The 15,169-nt window shown below is 37.4% G+C and overlaps 1 protein-coding gene across 1 annotated transcript in view; it reads left to right on the top strand.

The window, feature by feature from the left end:
- Positions 1-15,169, top strand: part of LOC122797654 (copine-4-like) — a 1,365,845-nt gene that overhangs the window by 229,504 nt on the left and 1,121,172 nt on the right. The window lies entirely within an intron of this gene.

Raw genomic sequence — 15,169 nt, 5'->3', positions numbered from 1 at the left:
TATATATATATATATATATATATATATATATATATAGTTATATAAATATTCTCTGCATGGCAACAATGAAAAGGCTTTCAGTGTTGGTAATTCTTTAACAGTATGCTTATTAAAGCTTACTTGCATCTTACAATCTCCGACAAGCTTACCTGATGGTCATTAAAGCATTGCTACTTTAATACAGAGCAACAGGGCACTGCAACAGCATGCATTTTCTGAATAATAAGAAGCATAAATCAACAGTATAAAGATATGACAGAAAACCAAAACATTCTGCAAAATCAAGGACAGATGAAAAGCCACCTTCATACTTGTGGTCTACCTTGGATGGGGGAATACTCTGCACACTTACACTGCATAACTGCTCCTTGCCTTGCTTGGACACATCCAGAGCCACTACAATGGGGAGTGGAGTGCAGCAAGTAGGTCACAGTTTGAAATGTCTCTGGCTAACGGTGATGGCTCTGATACTCATACCTCTCAACCTCAGAGCAAGAAATCTGGACAAAGCCATACATAGAAGTGGGACACAGGCCCAAAAATAAAGACAATTTTTCAATATTGCTCTTATAAACTTAGAAAGATAATAGAATCGTTGTAGGTCTTGCATTAGTATGAATTTTTGAAGGGTATGAAATCTGAACTCAAATGTCTGCCATTATTTTCTAACTTCAGTCTTTAATGATTTCCTACTAATTTGCCAGAAAACCACAATTTTATGAAAAACAGACCAAATATGTTATGCAAAAATATAAAATTGCCACACAATACAGCTGGGAACCTGTCAAAGAAAGGACACCTTTTTAAAATTAGTACTGTTAACTTGAGCAGCTGACAAAATAAGAGCATCTACATGCATTTCTGTAATAAAAGTAATCTATAACTCTGATCATTACAGTTATTTATAATTGTAAACCCTCCACATTTTCTTCCAAAATTGCCATTTTGCAGAGGGATTATTATGGAAAGAGCAACATTTTGAGCCAGAAATGGAGACAGTTGAGAGGTTTGGATATTCCTAATTCTATAAAGCAATTTATTTGCATGTATCTCTCAATCTCTTAATGCAGGAAATCTGGATAAGGCCAAATATATTGGGGAAACATACAAACAGTACTAAAAAGACAGTTGACAGAATAACAGGTTTTGCTTTAGCATGCATTTTTCTGAGGGTTATGATGTCTGAAACTCAATGTCTGTCATTATTTAGTGACTTCATTCCTAAATGATTTGGCAGAAAACCACAAATTTTATGAGGAACAAACCAAAAATAAGAAGCAAAAATCTATTTATTCTGCAGAATTCTGGACAGTTGAGAGGTATAGTTCAGCCGGGGATGTCTGAGTTTGCTGCCCCCCCCTCACAAAATCATGGTCAAATGGAGCATCCCCCCTGCAGCCATTCCAATGTCCCATTCCTTGGTTATTTCGCCCCATTTGCCATAAACACTGTAATGTGCATACTGCTTTACTTCTGTGATGATATGGATTTCATTTGAAAGCTGTATTTTATATTTTATAGCATAAATCCTAATAGATATCTGCTAAACAAAGCAATGCAGTCTCACAATGAAAATAGACTTAGCATTAAAACTTCTCTGCCCTTGAAACTCACATTCATTGAAACAGCATTGAAACCCACGTTCAAAGAAAATACATTTTGCCAATGGCAGGTAAAGATCAATTTTGGGCTGTTTTTAAATCATAGGCCCCTTGAACAGGAAACATACACATGCTCTTTGATACACCTTCCTGACTGTATTAAATTATATTCCTTGCACAATACAGTATAGTTGTTAAAGGGCATTTTAAATGTATTGTTTTGAACATTTTTCCAGTAAACAATGAAACAAAATGCATGCACCAGTAATGAAAAAACTGCCCAATTCAGAACATTTCCAACATAAAAGTCTACTCAAACTTCTACAGTCCACCAGTATCAGTAAATATGCACGCTCTCTGAAAAAGTAAAAGTCATCTAAATAATTCTACATTAAAGAAATATGTTAACTAATGAAGAGGTTACTGCTAGCAAACAACTTTATATGTCATTGTTTCATCAACAAATAAAGTGCCTGTTGCCCTTGAGGAATACATTGCCTGTGTTGCATTAAAAAATGATAATGGTAGTAATATTACAATAGGGAATGGATGGCAAACTGATAACAGGTTCATAGTTACTAGGTATCTTCACCAAAGAGGACTGCAGCATCCATCCCCTTTACAACAATCAGCAATGGATCTACCTACTGTGGGAGTAGAACCCACAGCCTTCTGCATCAAAAGCAAGTACACTACCTGTTGTGCTATTTACAATGTAAGCAGACTTGGCATAAGCGGCACTAAACTTTTGTTCCCCTGCAGCTCTCAGCTCCTTGTAAAATCTACTCGACACTCAGCTGTATCTCTGAACTTTGCAGCACAAGAAATCTGGAAAAAGCCAACATTTATTTGGGGGGGGGCAAAAGCCCAAAAAACAGGGACACATTTTAAACATGGCTTGTATAATGTTGGAAAGTTGCTAGAATAAAATGCTGTGTTACCACCATACATTTCACTGCCAAGTATTGAACCCAGGACCCTGTGCAAAACAGCCAGAGCAACATACCACTATGCCAAATCATCTATTTTTATGAAAAAAGAAAGACTGAAACTTAAATGGCTACCATTTAGTGAATTCAGTTCTCTCCATAGCTGTCAACATATTAGCACAAAACACCTGAACAAAGCCAATAATGGAGGAATACAGTCCCCAAACATACTCAGTGAGTTCAGTTATCACCATAGCTCTCAACCTTGGCACAAAAAACCTGGATGAAGCCAATAATGGGGGAATACAGTCCAAAAATAGGGACAAATCTCCACTGAGGACACCAGAGCAAACACACACAAACACAGGGAGGACATGCAGACTCCACACAGAAGGCATCCCAGCCAAGAATCAAACAAGACAACCCATAGTTGTCAGGCAACAGTGCTACCACTACACCACTGCACTACTGGATGTGTTAAGTAAAGTAACAAAACTACAGAAACCACAGATTTTATGAGGAACAAAACAAATATGAGGCAAAAGTCTGCAAATGTTTTACAAATGGTGGTGGGTAGGGAATTCAGGCTCTTGTCACTTGGGCCCAAGGTACAGGGTTCAAGCCTGATTCTCTACCCACCACCATGAAGCAACTGGGGCATTTCACACACGCACACACACACACACACACACACACACACCAGATTCTCTGTCCTCCATAAACACCCTACCTGTCTCTGTACTCAGCTACATCCTCCTCAGAGCAGCTCCTCTGTAGCGATCCAGCAGTCCGATCTGTCCTCCATAATGGCCTGTGCATGCCATTGGGTCTCCCACAAGATGTGAGGAGGCTGGAGCCTCCTGCTGTTAGTCCAGCCTGTGGGTGATGCAGTCCGGTGACCTTCTGGTTTGTGCGGTTGTCACCGCATAGACCTCTGGGCTGGTAGGGTGGAGTTTCCTGCCTTCCCTATCCGGACTGCCTAACAGAGCAGTCTGGAGCTCTGAATGCCTGAGCATGCATGCTTGGAGTTCTGGTCTGCCTAACGCAACAGTCAGGAACTAAGCACGCATGCACAGAATCCAAGAATTTTTATTTTAATATGTTCTACATTGGGGGGAATGGGGAATTTATTTTATCCATTTTACAGGTGGGGACCCATTTTACAGGTGGAGGGGCTGCAGTCCTGCAGTCCTATAGCACCAGCTGCCCCTGAATCTTGGAGTTGCTATATTTAAGTAGCAGGGTGTGGAGCGCAGCCCCCACATGAGGGGGTGCAGGGGGTCTTGCACCCTTGCTTATACTAGGTGACAATTGCTATAGTTTATTTTGTATGTGTTTTTGTGTGTCCTTGTACTGGCATATTATCATTATTTGTATTCTGTGAGTTTTCAGGATTTTGAGGTTTTCAGGATTTTGAAGTTTCTGGATTTTGATCTTCAGTCCTATGAATTTCAGGATTGTGATATTTCAGTCTTCTAAAGGGGAACCATGTGTATATATTTCTTAACTTACTGATACTGCTCTTTTATTAATGGCATATATGTATTTAAATCCTTGTACATTTGCATATTATTCATAAGATGTTTACTCTTCTTGTTAATTCTAGTATTACAAGTAATCTTGACTATATTTAAAGGAATTCTTGCTTGTTTAATTTGAATGTGTATTTTAGCCATTATGAACTGCTGTTCTGATGTAAGCTTCACAACCTGACATTAGAATTTGATTACAACATGTAAAAATGACAACTCAGAGCATACAGCAGCTGCTAATTTCCTCTGTAAGTTTCTCATTCTTCTTAACTCTTTTCAACTGTTATAATCAGTAACAAACATTTAACTTAACTTTGGTATATTAATATGTACAGTTAGAGTTAATAACACTACAACATAAGTTGTTAAAATTCAGCAAAATGTAAACAAATTGTATGTCAGTAAAAGCTCAGTATAAAACATTACTACAGTTTTTGTTTTGCTAGTTCTTCACTTCTAAATAAATAATTAAAAAAGATCCTCGGGCCTCTGCTGAAAAACGGCCTTTTCGGCTCAGTCAGACACCCACGGTTAACAAATGTAAACTAAATAAGTAAATAAATTAATGTTATTTTGAGCAGATTTCTCACATATATATTTGAAAATAAAGAAAAAGAAAGTTCCTTTCTGTTTTCACAAACATCAGTGATGAACTTTGACCTAGATTTTCTTGAAAACAGCTCAAGAAGCAAGTGGTAAGCAAGGCAATCAAGAATCAAGCATTTTAACACAACTGGAATATTATTTTGTTCTTGAGCTTTTTTAAGTGTTGATTGCTTCATAAATGACATATGAAAGGAATGTGTTACACAGAAAAAAAGAAAAGAAAATCACCAGCACTTTAACACTTTTAACTAGAATATTACTTTGCTCTGACATTCAGTTAACCCAGCAGTGTACATGGTAAGCAGTTTCAAACAATTAAAATAGAATTGTTAACTATTCTTTATAATTTAAAGACATTCTCTTACAGGAAATATTTGCATAACAGTTAGAAATACATGTATACGTTTAATTAAGTGAAATATATGAAGTATTTCACTGTAAATGTAGTAAAACCGTAAAATCGTCCATTAATAGTACTTATCATTATAATGTTTTTGCTTAAAATATAAATACATAGTTGCATATGTTTTGAAGTTTAAAGTCTAATGCAAACCTTTTACTTAAATCTATTGTTACAGAAAAAGAAGTCCTGCAATCACTTGTTTTTATGCTTTTAACTTTACAATCAGTTTTCAGGAATTCAGCTATATTTCTCTCTTGAGGGCCATACTATTCCAATCAATTACTTTAGTATTATTAAGGATTTTATTTTTATTAACAAAAGTTGATGCCTCCTCCAGTGCCAAATATTTTAGTTCCTTCAGAAATAAATTTTTTTCAAACACTATTATTGAATTATCACTTGTGACATAGGCAAATTTACATTCATAGAAATGTAATCAAACTATATTAACATAAACATACTTCAAATATATTACTATATAACATGGATCTTAGCAGGAAACACCAATGTAGCTTTAATATTGTTCTTTCTAAGTTTTTTAATCAGTGCTAATCAGGGTTTTCTTTTACTCATTACTTTACTGAGTAATCATTGTCAAATCTGACTACATGTTCACCTAGTTTAATAGTTGGGCTACACCATGTTGATTTTAATATTTGATCTTTTTCTAAGCTGAAAATAAACTTAACTATAATTAAACATGGTGGTGAGTTTTCTTTCTTAGAGAGTGCTCTCACAGCTCTATGTGCTTTTTCAATTCCAAACGATAAAGCTTCAGGTAGATTTAACATTTTATGTAGCCAGGTTGTTAAAAAGTTTGTTATATTGTCTCCATCATGTTTTTAGGTATACCGTACATTCTAATATTATTTCATCTCAGTCTGTTTTCTAAATCATCAACTTTATCTATGAGACAGCTCTTTTGTTAAAAAAGAAATGCAGTCTGTGACTCCCTTCAGTTACTTTCCCGTCCTCGTCATTTAAAGCTTCTTCCATACTGCTGATTTGTGCACATTGTTGTTTCATAAGAATTTCTTAAATGTTCTATCTACTTTATGGACTCTTCTTTGAGACTTTCTATTTTGGAATCCAGTTTGCCCATTCTAAGTAGTGCATCCTTTATACTAGATATTAATGACTGGATGTCTTTTTTAATATGAGGATACTGAGTACCATTTCTTGAGTGACTCATTTTGAAGTCTCTTCTCTCTTAAGCAAGTAGATGAAATTCTGACAGGAAAATTACAGCTTTTGAAAAACTTGAAGGTATAAATCATTTCTTTTACTATTAGTGAATAAATTTAGCTAACAAGTATCTCCAACTTTTAATGTTTTCAGCCACAGAGCTTTCAGCAGTTGCTGTTCTCAGTTAGCCATGTTGGTCATACCCCCCCCCCCAGTTTGTTTCTCTTAGACAAATCAAATGTGATATGACTTCTAACAAGGGAATAGTTAAGGTCTTTTAATCAGACTGCCTCTGTTTACACTTCAGGAAAGTACCTCATGGAGTTATGTAAAAATCTAATGGATAAAGCTTGCACTCAAAAAAAACAATTGCAAAAACTATAAACCCTGGATGACTCATCATCTCCATACCATCATACATAGAGAATACTTCTGAAAACAATAAGTGGCTAATTATTTTTATTAACACCAATCCTAATGAGCAGCTTTTGTGAATATAACATTGCTGAATGGTCTATATACACTGAAGAAAAAGACACAGAAGAACAATACACACCACCAAAATAGTATCATAGCTATTGTACAAATAGCTGTTTCCTAGAAGATATGGAATTACCTGATCCTCTGTGGTTAATCTAATTGACAGCAGGCAAAACAGAAACAACTATTAATTAAACAGCAGTTGTGGAACAACTATGGTGCACTCCTAACCCCAAGCAGGGTGTACATAAAATACATGCTCAAGTGCTCCTATAACTTGGGCTTACTCATCCTTCTATATATGTAACCACTCAGTGAGAAATTAGTATGGCTAAGCCAGCATACCTCATAATCCGACAAGCCACTGAGTCTGCAGTAAAGCAGGTGATCCAATTTAAAAAAGTACATATGACTAAAAGCTATGGAGAATTATACAATCTAGGCAATGTATGTATGGAATGTGGACTAGACATAAATCTTGGAAGAATTAGAGCCACCTGTGTGACTTGCTCTCCTTAGCAAGAGAGTTCAGATCCTTTCCAAGTAAATGGCAAGGCAAAGCATCATATATTTGTGGGATTTAAATCCCTTGACAAAGAGTTAATTAGGTCTGATATGCTTTTTTAGTTACCAACCAAATGATATCACACTTGTTGACTTTAACCTGTTGACTGTGACAGGTTGTTGACATCATTTCAGTGTTGACAGCATAGCCCCAGGAAGGTATGATGGTTTATGATGCACCTGACAGTTTTCATGTATCTATATGTATATATATATATATATATATATATATATATATATATATATATATATATATATATAGATAGATATGTTTACACACACACACACACACACACACACACACATATATATATATATATATATATATATATATATATATATATATATATATATATATATATACATATATAGTGCACTTCACTATCTCAAAATACTGAAATCTCAAATTTCAGTATCTCGAGACTAAAATATTGAAAGCCCAGTTGTCCAAAAGTCCACTTAACTGAATCCGGAAAGACTGATTCAGCAGTTGTGGTGGTTTGCTTTGTTAATGGATAGCTGGAGATTCAGGTACGTCTTTATATTTTAAGGGTTTTGGGTAAGGATTTTAGTGCATGTTAGTGTGCTGGGAAGTTGTAGGTTTAGGTTACGGTATGTAGGGAAGAGTGTGAGTGTGTATGTGTTGCGAATGGTGGTATTTGTACACATATTATGTGTGTGTTTGTGCGAGGGGAATGTAGAGTGTGTAGTGGTGGGTTTAGTGTCTTTGTCTTTTTAGTGCAACCTTGTAGTAGGACACAGTTAACTGTGGAATTGAAAGAGATGGCCTCTAGTACACAACTATAGGTCATGACACTGACAAAACTGGATAGAATGATGCATACAATATCATAACCAGCCTATGTAGGGCAGTGCATTGTTTGGCCATATGCATCAGGCGTTGCCATAACTTCACAGGTCAGAAGATGAGCAGGACATAGTCAACTTCACCTGAGGGGCTCAGAGACAGAACACTTTAATAGGGTTAGGGTCACTGGAGGTAAAAATGACACTCAAAACACTATGCATCAGATATTAACATACCCACACAGGTTGGAGGGGGGGGGGTTGTCAGAGCACAGTCTTCGTCACTTGTACAGATTGGAAGACACGGTAATATGTGACTGCAGCACTATAATACTGAGTACTGCCATGGAAGTTGAATACAACAGTAGGTCATCTTACAGCTCTTTAACCTCTAAAGTATAACAGCCTGTAGGACAATGTTTGCTTGAAGAGCAAAGCAATTATTATTTCTTCAACATCAAACTACTCTTCCTTGTGATTTTATACTATGTGTTTAGTAAGAAGTGGAACTTGCGCATTATCTCATGTACAGTAATCCATCATTATGAGCCTATGATGCTTCTTATATTCCAAGTTTGTTTCCTTTTAAGCAAATGTGTAATAATTTAACATATTTACCATATATATATATATATATATATATATATATATATAAAGGAATACTTTAACATCACATACTGTTATACAGTGATAGGAATACAATGAATCATCAAGGTCATCTTATACAATTACCACATTAAGAGTATTGATATATCAATAGTAACATTTGAAGGCTATCCCATTCACTAAATGTCTTAGTATGATTTATATATCTTATATATCTTATTCTGATTCTGATCAATTTTTTTTCCCAGTTTTCCATAGTATTGCTGTTAAATTTGAAAAATATTTGAATGTAGGAACTCAGTTCAATTTCCAATGTTTTGGAATAACTTTTCTAGCAACTGCCAAAAGACTCCAAAATATTTTTTGTCATTTAACTTTTACAGAAATAGGAATTAGAACATGTATTAGTATTATTAATCTAGTTAAAGAACAATTAATTTAATTTTTTTGCAGTCCATAAATACATGTGCCCGATCAGCTTTTACATCTTTACTACATCTTCAACAAACTGAAGTCATTTTACTAAACTGAGAGATTTTATAGGAGTTAGAAACATTCTATGTGGATATTTCCACATAAAAACTTTTCCAGTATAAAGTTGAAGAAGTTTGACTAACTGAGTTAAGAAACAAAGCTTTATACTTACCATCTATTGAGTCACTCAATCCATTCCTATTTAAAAAGTTCAATAATTTTACATCAAAATTATTATTGTTTATAACTTATATACCTTGGACAAATTTCTTTCTGGGGTCAATTTACCTTCAATGATAGCATATTCTGTTCCTCTTCATTCTTATTATCTACAAATTCACTTAATTTCTTACTTATAGATTATATTAACTAGTTAACAGAATCAGCCATCTTATAATCTTTCATTAAATATTCTGGAGTCTTGGCTTTTCTTTTTTTAAAGCAAGCTGACCATAATACTGATCATTCCTTTTTAGTAAATTCAAATTAATATTGTTCTGAGTTTCCCTTAAACTGAATTGAGTGCAATGGGAACTCATAAAAAATTCAATTTTGATATTAATGGAATTTAAAAAAACATATTTCCTAAATGTTTTAAGAATCATTTTCATATAATGATTGAAATGAATTTCCTTGTTGGGTAAATTGTATTAACCAGATGAAGGGATTGTTACATGTTTCTAATTTATCAGATTTGATAAACTTATGAGGATTCAGTATAATCTGCTCTTGAATGGTTTTCCATTGAATAATGTAAGTTGAGTCTGTCCAGAGAATAAAAGAGTTAAAAATATGCAGCAATAGAATAAGATTTTACATCTGGGAAGCTAATACCACCATACTCCATAATCTTATATGATTTCTATAAGCAATTCTCTGCTTTTTAGGATACCATAAGAATGAACTTAACATTTTTCACATTTTTTTAAAGTTTTTTGTTGGGTATTAAAGCTAAGGAATGCAATATATATATATATATATATATATATATATATATATATATATATATATATGTGTGTGTGTGTGTGTGTGTGTGTGTGTGTGTGTGTGTGTGTGTCTGTATTCTCAAAAGTAAAAAAACATTAATTCCATTTTTAATAAGAAATGACACTTCAACTATTTTTAAAAATATTATTAATAATGTTACTCATATCTTGATAGATTTTTATTACTAAATATTTTAGTTCTTTTCTGTCCCAATTATATTCACGTTTATCTTTAAACTTGCTATCTAGTAACAGATTTACCACCTAAAGTTTAAGTTTTATTATTTAATTTTAGCAGTGATACTTCTTGAAACTATTCAATTTCCTCATCTATTTCTTTGAATGAATAATTTAAATTTCATATAGATAGTAAAATATCATTTGCAAAAAACTGTATTTTAGATAACAATCCTTGTTAATTGAGAATCCATCAATGTTTTCATTGCTTCTTATAGTGTTAGCTGAAGGCTCAATAACTAATGCAGATAGTAGATAAGACAAGGGACACCCTTGCTTTGTACCTTTGTTTAATGTGAATACTTGAGAAATATAAGATCCAATTTTAACATGTGCCTTGGAGTCTCTATATATTTTTTTAATATTCCAATAAATAGTTCTGGAAATACAAACACTACTAAAGTTTAAAGCAAGTAGCTTCAATCTACAGAATCAAAAGCTGTCTCAATAGCTAAGCTAATTAGGGCCAAGTTCTTGTTTACTCCTTTTGCTAAATCTAAGATACATATTACCCTTTTTGTATTATCACATGTTAATCAATTGGCTATAAATCTTTTTTGATTTTTATTAACTGATCTACTGTATCTGTTGATCTTGTAGCGGAGATGGAAGTAAATATTTTATCATCTACATTTAATAATTAAATAGGTCTATATGAGGAAACTAACTTATTATCCTTTCTTTGTTTAACCATAAGTGAGGTTACAGAAAATGTACATGAGAGAGGAATGAATGTTATCTAGTCCTGTCTCACCATAATTCTTGCTGGATGGGTTCAGAACTGATATTCAGCTCCGACTCGGCCTATACTAAAGCTTGAGAGCTTTTTACTGGCTCGAGGCTAGCCCCTATCCCATGGTGCCTCATGGCAATTCCCCAGATCTTGTTTGCCATGAAAGCTTTGAGATTGTGTCTTCCTAGCTCGTTGGCTAAGTAGAACGATTTTTTACTTATTTGGTCCTTTTTCTGTCATATATATATCCTAATAGTTTCTTCTGTATTGTGCGTCTGTTTTTTGAAAGTTTTCAACCCCTATTCCCCTCTTAGGACTGTACGGCCAGTTAAAATTAGAGGGCCATAGTTCCCGTTTAAGTTAGAGGGCCTTTCCTCCCTGTGTGTGTGTGTGTGTGTGTGTGTGTGTGTGTGAGAGACTGTTATAAAAAAAACACTTTCTTCTTCCTTACACTTTTATTTTTAAGTCTTTAACTATGTCTAAAGATAAAGATAAGGACCACAAGGATCATCACCTTTCGGGCTTCAAAAAATGCGACAGGTTTGCGCAGAAAATGTCTCTTACAGACAGCCACACCAGGTGCGTATATTGTCTGGGCGAAGTCCATTTACAGGAACCTTGCACCTTCTGTCACGCTTTTAGTACAAGAGTGTTAAACAAAAGGAAAAGAAAGCTTATTGACAGGGGTCTCATGACCAGCTCCTTCTAGGAGCAGCTGGAACTTGTTCGGGCAGCTCCAAAATCTTCAAATAGAAAATCATCAGCCCCGACTTCAGAGCCAACAAAAAAGTCTAAAGCGTCGGAACCAAGGAGTTCCATTTCTGACTCTGCTTCATCTTTGGAGCAGTCTATTCCATTGATTCCGAGACAGTCTTTGGTACCAAAGGTTTTGCCTGACATCGAGACTGTATCTCCTATTTTGAAATCTCCTACTTTGGGAAAAGGAGGTCTCCTTCAGTCTCCACCAGATGCTCCAGGACCCTATCAGATGAGAACATTGAGAGGGTGGTGAAGAGGTTGCTTTTGGATTCAGCTCTGGCTAGAAAATTGACCCCTCCAGACCCAAAGGTCTCGGAGCCGTCCCCTGTACCGATCCCTGTTCCTCCTCCGACTGCTTCGCTCTTGGAGCCTATTACATCAGGTTCCTCTGTCTTCGACCCTTCAGCTCCAGGGATTCAGCCTGTTTCCTTGGAGCCAATTACTCTATCCTCGATGGCTCAGTCTGGAGCCAAGGGTTCTGGGAGCTGATGCTCTCATGTCAATTCCGAGGGGGACAGTCACCCTGGGTTTTCTTCGGAACTGACCATCCCTCTCGGAGCCTCGGCTCAACTCAGTTCAGCTCCCACTTCTACTTTGGAACCATTCCCTCTTGCTAGGAGTCAACTATCTGCCCCCACGGGCGGAGGTCTTCTTTGCAGTGGGGGGAAAGGCTTTTGAAGCTATAGAAAAGGCTTTATCCTCTGCCAAAGCCATTCCTTTGGAACCTGTGTCTGACCAGCAGCAGTCAGCAACCTCTTTGCCCCTTGCCACCCCCACAGCATAGGGAACCAGAGGCCCAAGTAGCCTCCATTGGAGACGCCCCCTCTTCCGAGACCTCTCCAGATTATCCCAATGGAGAGCTCCCCCGGAAGAGTTTATGCAAGAGGAAACATGCCGACTCCCCTGAGTCTGTCACATCAGACACTGATTTAGAGGAATCAGAAGGGTCCCCCAGATCTCCCTCTGAGGATGTCTCCTTCTCTGACATCCTAGAAATCCTTAGATAGAGGGGTGATTGGAAGACCTCTAACCCTACTGAGGATGAATCATTGTATCTTGAGACCTTTTGCTCCTGACCTTCTACCTCTTGAGTGACACCACATTATGACCAACTTTTAGGGGTCATTTCGCGGAAAGCATGGACCTCTCCAGATTCAGTGGAAGCCGTCCCGAGGAGGCCAAACAAATTTATGACAGCACCGGAGGGCAAGTCTTTCCTTAGCAAGGGAGTTCCAATTGATGCTGTGGTGGTAGCAGTGGCCACCAAGAAGGAATTATCTGAGACGTCTTCTAATATCCATCCTCCTAACAAGGAGTCCAGGATGATGGTTAGGTTCAGTAAATGTACTTTTTCTTCAGTGGCATTTACACTAAGATCGCTGAATTACCTGACTCATTTCACTCATCTTCAGAGGGATCTCCTGAAAGAGCTAAGAGATACCCTCCAGGGTTCAGTAGCTCCGGGTTCCATGGACAAGGTTTCCGCTCAGCTCTCCACCCTTACTTCCATAGCTAACTCCTCCATGAGGCTGATCTCATATGTGGCAGATGGAGTGAGCAGGGCATCCACAGCAGGAATAGCTCTAAGGAGACATTCATGGATTCGTCTTTGTAATTTTATGGAATCTTTCAAGTCTTCCTTCACTAACTTTCCCTTTGATGGTTCATCTCTTTTTGGACCCCAAGTGAAAGAGTCATTGACTAGGTGTGAGCAGGAAGGAAAAACCTTATCTGCCACTGGAGTCCATTTCTCTCTCCCATCCAGACCCTATCCCAAGGGTAATACAGGAGGGAAAATGTGGTTCTGCAAATCCCTAAAAGGTTTCCCTCAGGCACAAGGTCAACCCTCCCCCAGGGGTAGAGGAGGAGGATATAATGGAAGAAGCTGCCCTCGCAGCAGAGGAGGTCTGCAACATCAGGGAGACAGAGAAACTTTCTCTAATTGTCCCTTCCATCGACTCTGAGGGGTTGCCCGACTGTCCATCTCTGGAGGCAATCGGGGGGTGTATATTGCTGTACCCAAGCACCTGGCTAACTACCACTCAAGATCGTTGGGTACACACAGTAATATCCAGAGGTTACCTGATTCCCTTTATTTCCAAAACCCCAACAAACCGGTCTCTTCCAGATGTACCACCCATCCAACTAGACCGTGCAACATCAGAGGTCATCTTGTTGCTACAAAAAAAGAGTCATCCAAGATGTCCCTGCACAGCAAGTAGGATCCGGAACTTACTCTCGATTCTTTTTAGTTCCAAAAAAGACAGGGGATTGGAGATCAATTCTAGATCTCAGCAGGCTCAACAAGCATGTAAGAAAATCAAAGTTCCGAATGGTCACTTTATCGGGAAAGACAACTGGATGTGCTCAGTCGATATCCAGGATGCATACTACCACATCAAAATGGACAAGCGGTCCAGGAGACACTTATGCTTCCAGCTGGGAGCCAGCCATTTTTAGTTCAGAACACTGCCCTTTGGCCTCACTACAGCCACCAGAGTTTTTACCAAATGCATGGCAGTGGTAATGGCTCATCTGAGACATCAAGAATTCCAGGTGTTTCTGTACCTAGACGACTGGCTCCTCACTGCTACCACCAAGCATCAACTCATAAGGACCAGGGATGAGACTCTATCCTTGTGCACCAGCCTAGGCATCACTGTCAACTTGCAAAAGTCAGTCTTATTTCCCTCGCAGCATATTGTATATCTAGGCTCAGAAATAGACACAACCACCATGTCAGTAAAGCTAACACAGGAAAGAGTGGAATCTCTACACAGTCAGATCAGATCCTTATTAAACAAACAAAGAGTCCAGGCCAGAGTAGTCCTTTAAGTCCTATGGATTATGGCTTCCGCCATCTTATTAGTTCCTCTTGCTCACCTACATATGAGGATTCTCCTAGGGGATGCTGTTTGCACAATGGTCGATGCAAGACCTTCCATTATCTCACCAGATATTAATAACAAACGCATGCAAAAGGGATCTGAGATGGTTGTTACACACAAAACAACTTGTCACAGGTCATCCACTTTTTTCTCCCCACGAGAAAGCAGTTTTGACCACGGGGGGGGGGGGGGCATTATCTGGGTAAGACAGTCCAAGGTACTTGGCAAAACCATGGGAACCACTTGCACATCAATGTTCTGGAGATGAGAGCGGTGCTATATGCGTTGCAAGCACTTCACAGCTCCCTTCCCACTGGAACGATTGCGATTCAGTCATACATGTCTGTCATGTGGCACATAAACAAACAAGGGGGATCCC

Source organism: Protopterus annectens, chromosome 3.part1 (assembly GCF_019279795.1).
Source record: "Protopterus annectens isolate FY-2018-M chromosome 3.part1, PAN1.0, whole genome shotgun sequence".
Classification (NCBI taxonomy): domain Eukaryota; kingdom Metazoa; phylum Chordata; order Ceratodontiformes; family Protopteridae; genus Protopterus; species Protopterus annectens.
The sequence above is the reverse complement of the archived record's forward strand: the minus strand, read 5'-3'. Positions and strand labels throughout refer to the sequence as shown.